We start from the raw sequence: 8,467 nt of genomic DNA on the forward strand, positions 1-8,467 counted from the left end.
AGTCATGGTCACGATACCAGTCATGGTCACGATACCAGTCATGGTCACGATACCAGTCATGGTCACGATACCAGTCATGGTCACGATACCAGTTATGGTCACGATACCAGTCATGGTCATTTCACAAATTTTTCTTTATCCTTAAGGCTCAAGACTGGCACTGATTGCTTTAATAGTCACAATTGTAAAGATTAAATGGCTAACGTCCACAAATATACAACTTGTGTGAAACCAAACAAACGCCAAACTGAAAAACCTGTACGAAATTAACGCATGTATGCAAGAATGCGACTGAAAATATTTTTTTTTCTGATAAAAACGTTCATATTTTGTTTCTGAACAATGTTAGCAAAAAGTTTGAAGCACTTTATTGCTCGAATACTAATAACTGTGCCCTTATATGTAGGTTCTGGTGTCACAACCCGAAGCATTTAAGCCTGGCTAGGTTCGTAAGTCATGTATTCGGTGTATAGGACCGTGCGTATACCTATCGTGCGTAAGGTATATATTCGTGCATATACCTACCGTGTAAATAGAAATCCAATGCTTCTTCATATTAGTTCAACGTGAGCCTAGATATTTGTTGTTAAAAGTTTGTGCTACTGTAGATATGCTGCTTTTAAGTGTTGAACATTACCAGTAATTTTAAGACGATGTCTTGATTTTTAAGACTACCTACACATTAATTCGTAAAAATTATTTATTGACTTCAGAAGTAACTAGTTGAAAATTTTTCTTCTTAAATTAGTATTGTTAATTGAGCCCTTCAACTATTTTTTTCTTCAACTCGCAGTCACGTACATGCTGGCTGAAATGCGTGGCATGCAACACGCTGGCTGAAATGCGTGGCATGCAACACTCTGGCTGAAATGCATGGCATGCAACACGCAGGCTGAAATGCGTGGTATGCAACACGCAGGCTGAAATGCGTGGCATGCAACACGCAGGCTGAAATGAGTGGCATGCAACACGCAGGCTGGTATGCGTAGCATGCTACACGCTGGCTGAAATGCGTGGCATGCAACACGCTGGCTGAAATGCGTGGTATGCAACACGCTGGCTGAAATGCATGGCATGCAACACGCAGGCTGAAATGCGTGGCATGAAACACGCTGGCTGAAATGCGTGGCATGCAACACGCAGGCTGGTATGCGTGGCATGCAACACGCTGGCTGAAATGCGTGGCATGCAACACGCGGGCTAAAATGCGTGGCATGCTACACGCCGGCTGAAATGCATGGCATGCAACACGCTGGCTGAAATGCGTGGCATGCAACACGCTGGCTAAAATGCGTGGCATGCTACATGCCGGCTGAAATGCGTGGCATGCAACACGCTGGCTGAAATGCGTGGTATGCAACACGCAGGCTGAAATGCGTGGCTAGTTAACTGTTAGCAACAACGATTGTTCAGTTACTGAATTTACATCCGCAACATTTATTATTGTATTGCAATGTTAATGATAGTCTGTGCTCAAGCAATTTATACATTTAATATTATTATTCAAGCATCTTATTCTAGTCTGGATGGATGATTTTAAAATTATTCGCTCTATGCGATCAAGTGAGTTTAAGCAAGTTTAGCACCGATAACACGTGTCGAGGATTGTGTTGAACTGCTTATTACTTTAACTGCTAATTGATAATAATTTAATAATTTGAAAATCGTATATATGACCAATTTACAGTGTTTGCATGTTTGCTCGATTATCAGGGATATTTTAACGAGGAGTGAAACCATTTCCAAAAAGTCGTCCTGTATTTTAGAAAACATTACACGAATTAATCAGAAACGGGCTACATGATTCAGATAATGGAGGAATGTTTTGGTTTTAGACTGACTTCGGTTTTGGCTAATGCAGATTTAATCCTGATTATTATGTTGATTATTATGTTATACATGTCGATTGGAGCTCCATTATTATGTTGATAATTATGCTATACGAGTGTGCATGAATCTCGATTATTAATTTGAGGATTCACCTCTTGCATAACATCCTCAATCATCGTTTCCCCATTCCAAGCAGCTAAATCTCGATTTGATTCTTTAGATTTGTAGGAAAATATTTCGTGACGAAACAATGCCAAAATTTTATCTTTTATTTTTCCGACTTTTTTAGCTTTTCTTTTTCCGACGTGTTTTTATTGTGGGTTTTGCGTGGTTTACATTTAAGTATTCGCTAAAAAGCCAATAGTCCAGTTTACGTAGAGAATTTATGTAACGTTTGGTATTTTCTCAAATATATGTATAAAGAAGCCAAATAAAATTAGTATCCGTTGGTTTTTCCTGTTACATGAGTGATGATATTTAGCGACGCACATGATAGCAGTTATTATTTAAATTGTACATTATTAGTTATTATTATTATTATTAACATTAGTTATTATTTAAATTGTAAACTTGATGCTTGCATGACAAAGTTACGATACGCATCAGAAAAATTTCTTTACGTAGTTTTGTAAAAAAATTCGATAACACTTTTTTTACGAAGACTGGATATCACACGTTAAATAATTTGCACCATATTTAGAAAAATTGTAAAAGAGGCTCAGTACTAATTATACATTATAATTTTTTTTGAATAGTGATATTTTATCAAACATATTCGCTGATTGGATATCGATTTTATATTCATAACTAATACTCATTATCTTCGAAATTATTGATTTATATTTGAAATCACACTTGTTCTTCATGAGTAAAAATTATAGCGAGAAAATTCGAATGATTTTTTAAAAAACTCTCCTTGGATCGAAAACTTTCACCAATTCCATGCCAAAATTAAATAAATAAACAAAAAAATAATATGTAAGTCAATTTCATTAGATTAACAATCGCTAGTGAGATTATGATTGATGCTTTTTAATACACATCTTTATTTATATATCGTGTATTTTTAAACAGTTCAGTTTAGTCAAGAATAAAAGAAATGTGCTTGTGGCTCAAATACATATTATAAATATTAATTTCTACAATAATTGCTTAGATTTCCAGGTTCATTATAAACCCATCGATACAATTAAGTCAATGGTTATATAATAATCATTAGAATCAATCCTACTTATATGACAAAAAAGTATAGAATTGATATTAAAATGTTCATTACCAAGTCACAAGACATAAATGCATGCGTTCTAATAAATTAAAAATTGACTGTAGGTTTATGAATTATTTTTCCCAGCACATTAATAGATTATTATTATTATTATTATTATTGAATTTTAATATTGAATTTTATTAATAGGACGGAGGATGTATGCCAATGTTTGTGATAGTTGCACTGTAAAGAATATAACTTAGGACCAGGCCGTCTTCTGTTGCCTCAAGTTCACTCTGTAATTCATAAGTTTAATAATACTTATAAATTTTGAATTAATTCTTACAAATTTGGTTGTTTGTAAGGAGATTCTAGAGCGAGTCTGATCGGCTTGTCAGTGTAGGTGTGGAACTCGTCGTGCGTTCCACATTAAACTGAATAACGATGTTTTGCATTTTATTTATCCTTTCGAAATTTGGATTTAGTTCATATTATCCTAATCCGCAATACCGAACACAGTTCTCTTTACTATGATGAAAATTTTCTTAGTTGTGTGAACTATATAATATTAATTAAATCTTTGTAAAAGTCAAAAATCGTTAAATATGTGGAAGTATCATATAAGTGTTGGACGGTCAAATAACAGTTGCTGTAGATTGCATCACTGGAAAAACTTGAGAAAATAGATATATTTACGATCATTTAGGTGAACACCTCTGAATTATGGACAGAGTGATGATCTTCAATAAGGTTTTCATCAATCAAACTTTGTCGGCTGATAACGTAATACTTGGTGGATGTCAACTTTCATATTAACATAATTAATTTTTTTTATTACATAATAATCAGTTGCATAATTGCAGCCGGGTTGTCATGCTGAGGCAGTGAAGAGTTACATACGTATGATAATAAGCAGGTTGTAATAAATGAAAGTTTTAATAATATTGCAAGATTAAGTTGATATTTTTTCTAGTATGAACTGCCCTGCCAATCGGCAGCCGAACGAATTTCGGCCGAAGATTGGAACGGATTTCGAAAGCAACAAATCAATGAAATCTCATACAAAAACCTAATTTCCAGCTCCTGAATTAGAGGTATTTGGCTATTTTTTGGCTATTTGGGTAATGAAAATTAATGTAACATGAATGATAAACTACTTTACCGAAGCTTATGCGGGAGTGCAGACATGAATTCCATTTGCTGAATGAACCTTAATGAAATCAGCTACAGTGATTAGTTTTATAAGATTAATTATTTCACTTTTATTAAAATTCATAAGTCAAACTTCAACTTCTATAAAAATTCTGAAGTGACATAGAGTTTTAGGATGAATCCAAGATGGCGGCTGTGGTTGAGATGACAGCAACTGGGCAGTAATATAAGATAATTATTTTATATTTATTAAAATTCAGAAGTTAAACTTCCACTTCTATAAAAATTCTGAAGTGACATAGAGTTTTAGGATGAATCCAAGATGGCGACTGCGGTTGAGAGGACAGCAACTGCAGCATCGGTGCGAGGGCTCACCTTTAACTCTGCCGTAGAGACTTGGAGAGCAGTTTGGGGCAGAGAGCAGCGCGAGAAATTAAAGAGCAGCCTAGGGAAATGATGTAATGATGTAAATTTTATGGACAAGGCAAATAAAGAGGCATAGAGTGATTAGAATTACAAAGATAAGCTACCTTTAACTCTGCCGTAGAGACTTGGAGAGCAGTTTGGGGCAGAGAGCAGCGCGAGAAATTAAAGAGCTATGCCAGAAATTAGAGAGCAGCCTCGGGAAATGATATAAATTTAGTGGACAAAATAAATTAAGAGGCTGAAAATTAAAGAGCTATGCCAGAAATTAGAGAGCAGCCTCGGGAAATGATATAAATTTAGTGGACAAAATAAATGAAGAGGCTGAAACTTAAAGAGCTATGCCAGAAATTAGAGAGCAGCCTCGGGAAATGATATAAATTTAGTGGACAAAATAAATGATGAGGCTGATAGTTAAAGAGCTATGTGAGAAATTAGAGAGCAGCATCGAGAAATGATGTAAATTTATGGATAAGGCAAATAAAGAGGCCTGGAGTGATTAGAGTTACAGAGATAAATGAAGATCTGTAATAAAAATGAGGTGAAAAGAGCGTGAGCGAATGATTTGTAATGTGAGCGAGAAATTCTGGAACAACGATGAATTCTGGAATCACGAGGAATTATGAAGTTACGAGAACTAGTAATATATGGAATAACTTGGAATTGTGGAATAACGAGGAAATATGGAAACAAGAATTATGTAATAATGATAATAATGATAATAATTAATGTAATAATGATAATGTATGGAGTAACAAATTACCATGGAACCTAGAGGAAGAATGGCAAGCGGAGTATCAGATGACGTAAAATTTCATTTTCAATCTAAAAACTCGAAGGATTTTTACAATAGAATTTTTTTTCAGTTGATGAAAATGAAAAGATTTCCCCACGCACTGACGCAGTGTTGCAATTGTGGAAAATTGTGATTTTCTGAAATATACGTGCATGTTTTCATGCAGCCTGTGAGCATCTTCACAATTATGCTCATATATTTATTGTCTGCACACATATCTATTGAAATATAGTCTGCCAACCAATTCTCTTTGTCTGCAAACATATCCTTCCATTAAAATCTGCAAAATTATTCTTACTGTCTGCCTAAAATTATTACTTGAAAGCCAACGCATATTCCGGAAAAGTCTGCCACGTATCCTTTATGTCTACGTCTACTCGACACCTTGTCTGCACATCTATTCACCTTGTCTGCACACCTATTCCCCTTGTCTGCACACCTATTTCCTTGTCTGCACACCTATTCACCTTGTCTGCACACCTATTCACCTTGTCTGCACACCTATTCACCTTGTCTGCACACCTTTTCACCTTGTCTGCACAACTATTCACCTTATCTGCACACCTATTCACCTTGTCTGCACACCTATTCACCTTGTTTGCACACCTATTCACCTTGTCTGCACACCTATTCACCTTGTATGCACACCTATTCACCTTGTCTGCACACATATATATTCACCTTGTCTGCACATCTAGTCACCTTGTCTGCACATCTATTCACCTTGTCTGCACACCTATTCACCTTGTCTGCACATCTATTCACCTTGTCTGCATTCCTTAAAGTCTGCATGACAATGCAGCTCCCCTCCGCCGGACATACTCAAAAAAGTTAATGGTTCATAATGTTCAAATATTGACACACGTTCTTACCCACAGCTCGAGCAGAGGCCGGACGTTGCACTGTCACGCCCTTCTACCGTCCCAAATTTGGCCAGGGAGATCCACACAAAGAAAAAAGTGCATCGAAATTTGGACATAATACTACTCATTTCTGTGGGTGTAGGAGCCTCCCAGACGATACGCCCTTTTGTTACGCCCATTGTTACGCCCTAAGATCCCACACATAGAAAAAAATGCATCGATATTTGGACATAATACTACTCATTTTTGTGGGTGTAGGAGCCTCCCAGACGACACCCTCAAGGAGGCTCCAGGATTCGAGGGTCCATAGAGCAAATCTGCTCTCGACGCGCCCGAGGGGAGCGATAACCCCTCACCCTTCTCACCAATGACGTTGCAACAACCTTGATTGTGAGTCGATTTCGTTAAAATAACGTTTAAACCCTTCTCAGACTTAATAATTTGACAGTCGATTTCGTTAAAATAACGTATAAACCTTTCTCAGACTTTATAATTTGACAGTCAAATAACGTTTAAACCTTTCTCAGACTTTATAATTTGACAGTCGATTTCGTTAAAATAAGATTTAAACTTTTCTCAGACTTTATAATTTGATAGTCGATTTCGTTAAAATAACGTTTAAACCCTTCTCAGACTTTATAATTTGATAGTCGATTTCGTTAAAATAACGTTTAAACCTTTCTCAGACTTTATAATTTGACAGTCGATTTCGTTAAAATAAGATTTAAACTTTTCTCATACTTTATAATTTGACAGTCGATTTCGTTAAAATAACGTTTAAACCCTTCTCAGACTTTATAATTTGACAGTCGATTTCGTTAAAATAACGTTTAAACCCTTCTCAGACTTTATAATTTTACAGTCGATTTCGTTAAAATAACGTTTAAACCCTTCTCAGACTTTATAATTTGATAAGGGTATAATCGTTCTGGGTACAATAATTGGACCCACGCAATACAACAAGAGTTAATCAACGTATAATTCCCTTCAGACTTTATAATTTGATAAGGGTATAATCGTTCTGGGTACAATAATTGGACCCACGCAATACAATAAGAGTTAATCAACGTATAATTCCCGCACGTTACTAATGAGTAACCACCAGAGGGCATAAGATTAGACCATATAAACATAACCACCAATACATTAATCTTCTGTAATGTTTTTTCGTATATAAACTCTGGGTAAGTGGAGGTCCCGACAGAAAGTTGAGTGAATGCAGGTTTTGAGGAGTGATGCATGCGTCAATTAGATAAGTTAAGAAATTGAATGATGAAGTTTATGTTGGAGGGGAAGTTAAAGGTGATATGTAGGAGGTGATGCATTCGGTACTTCAGAATGCGTGGCTGTCGAGATATCCATTTAAAACCGCTTAGTCTAGTTTATACGTCATTGATGAGTTATGTTAATATTTTTGTTCATGGTTATGCTTTTTAGCGCATTTTCTCATTTACGGAAAAAAATGCACTATTGTGCTCGCCATGTCCGTCTGTCTGTCTGTCTGTCTGTCCGTCCGTCTGTCCGTGACCTCAAGTTTTCGTCGACGAGAAAATGCGCTCTCTGTCACTCACTGCAGTGAGTAACTACTGAGTTATATATATTATTTGAATTTTAGATTCCACTTTTGTCTACCTGTGATTCAAGTCAGATATGACATGATAATGACTGCTTATCATGTTAGAAGCGAAATGATAGTGCCTGCCTAGAGAAAAAGTTCTTTTAAAGAACATTACATAGAAGAAAATGTTAACAAACAGTGTACTTGAACTATATAATGAGTGCTCCAATAGTATAAAAATTTAAAGGTGACAAGACAGCGACTGTGCTTTGGAAAGTTCAAAGTGCATTACCTTTGAAGAAAAAGATTATACATGTCAAATGTGCGCTGTGTAGTGGGCGTATGCGAGGTAGCAAGATTAAAGGTGAGATAGAAGAGTAGAATGTCATTGAAAAACTGCACTGCAACGGAAAGATGGTGTGCAGTAGTTGGGGTGGTGTGTAGTTAGTGGGTGGTGGTGTGCAATAGTTAGTGGGTGGTGGTGTGCAGTAGATAGTGGGTGGTGGTGTGCAGTAGTTAGTGGGTGGTGGTGTGCAGTAGTTGGTGGGTGGTGGTGTGCAGTAGTTAGTGGGTGGTGGTGTGCAGTAGTTAGTGGGTGGTGGTGTGCAGTAGTTAGTGGGTGGTGGTGTGCAGTAGTT

Source organism: Hyalella azteca, unplaced genomic scaffold (genome assembly GCF_000764305.2).
Source record: "Hyalella azteca isolate HAZT.00-mixed unplaced genomic scaffold, Hazt_2.0.2 contig3796, whole genome shotgun sequence".
Lineage (NCBI taxonomy): Eukaryota > Metazoa > Arthropoda > Malacostraca > Amphipoda > Hyalellidae > Hyalella > Hyalella azteca.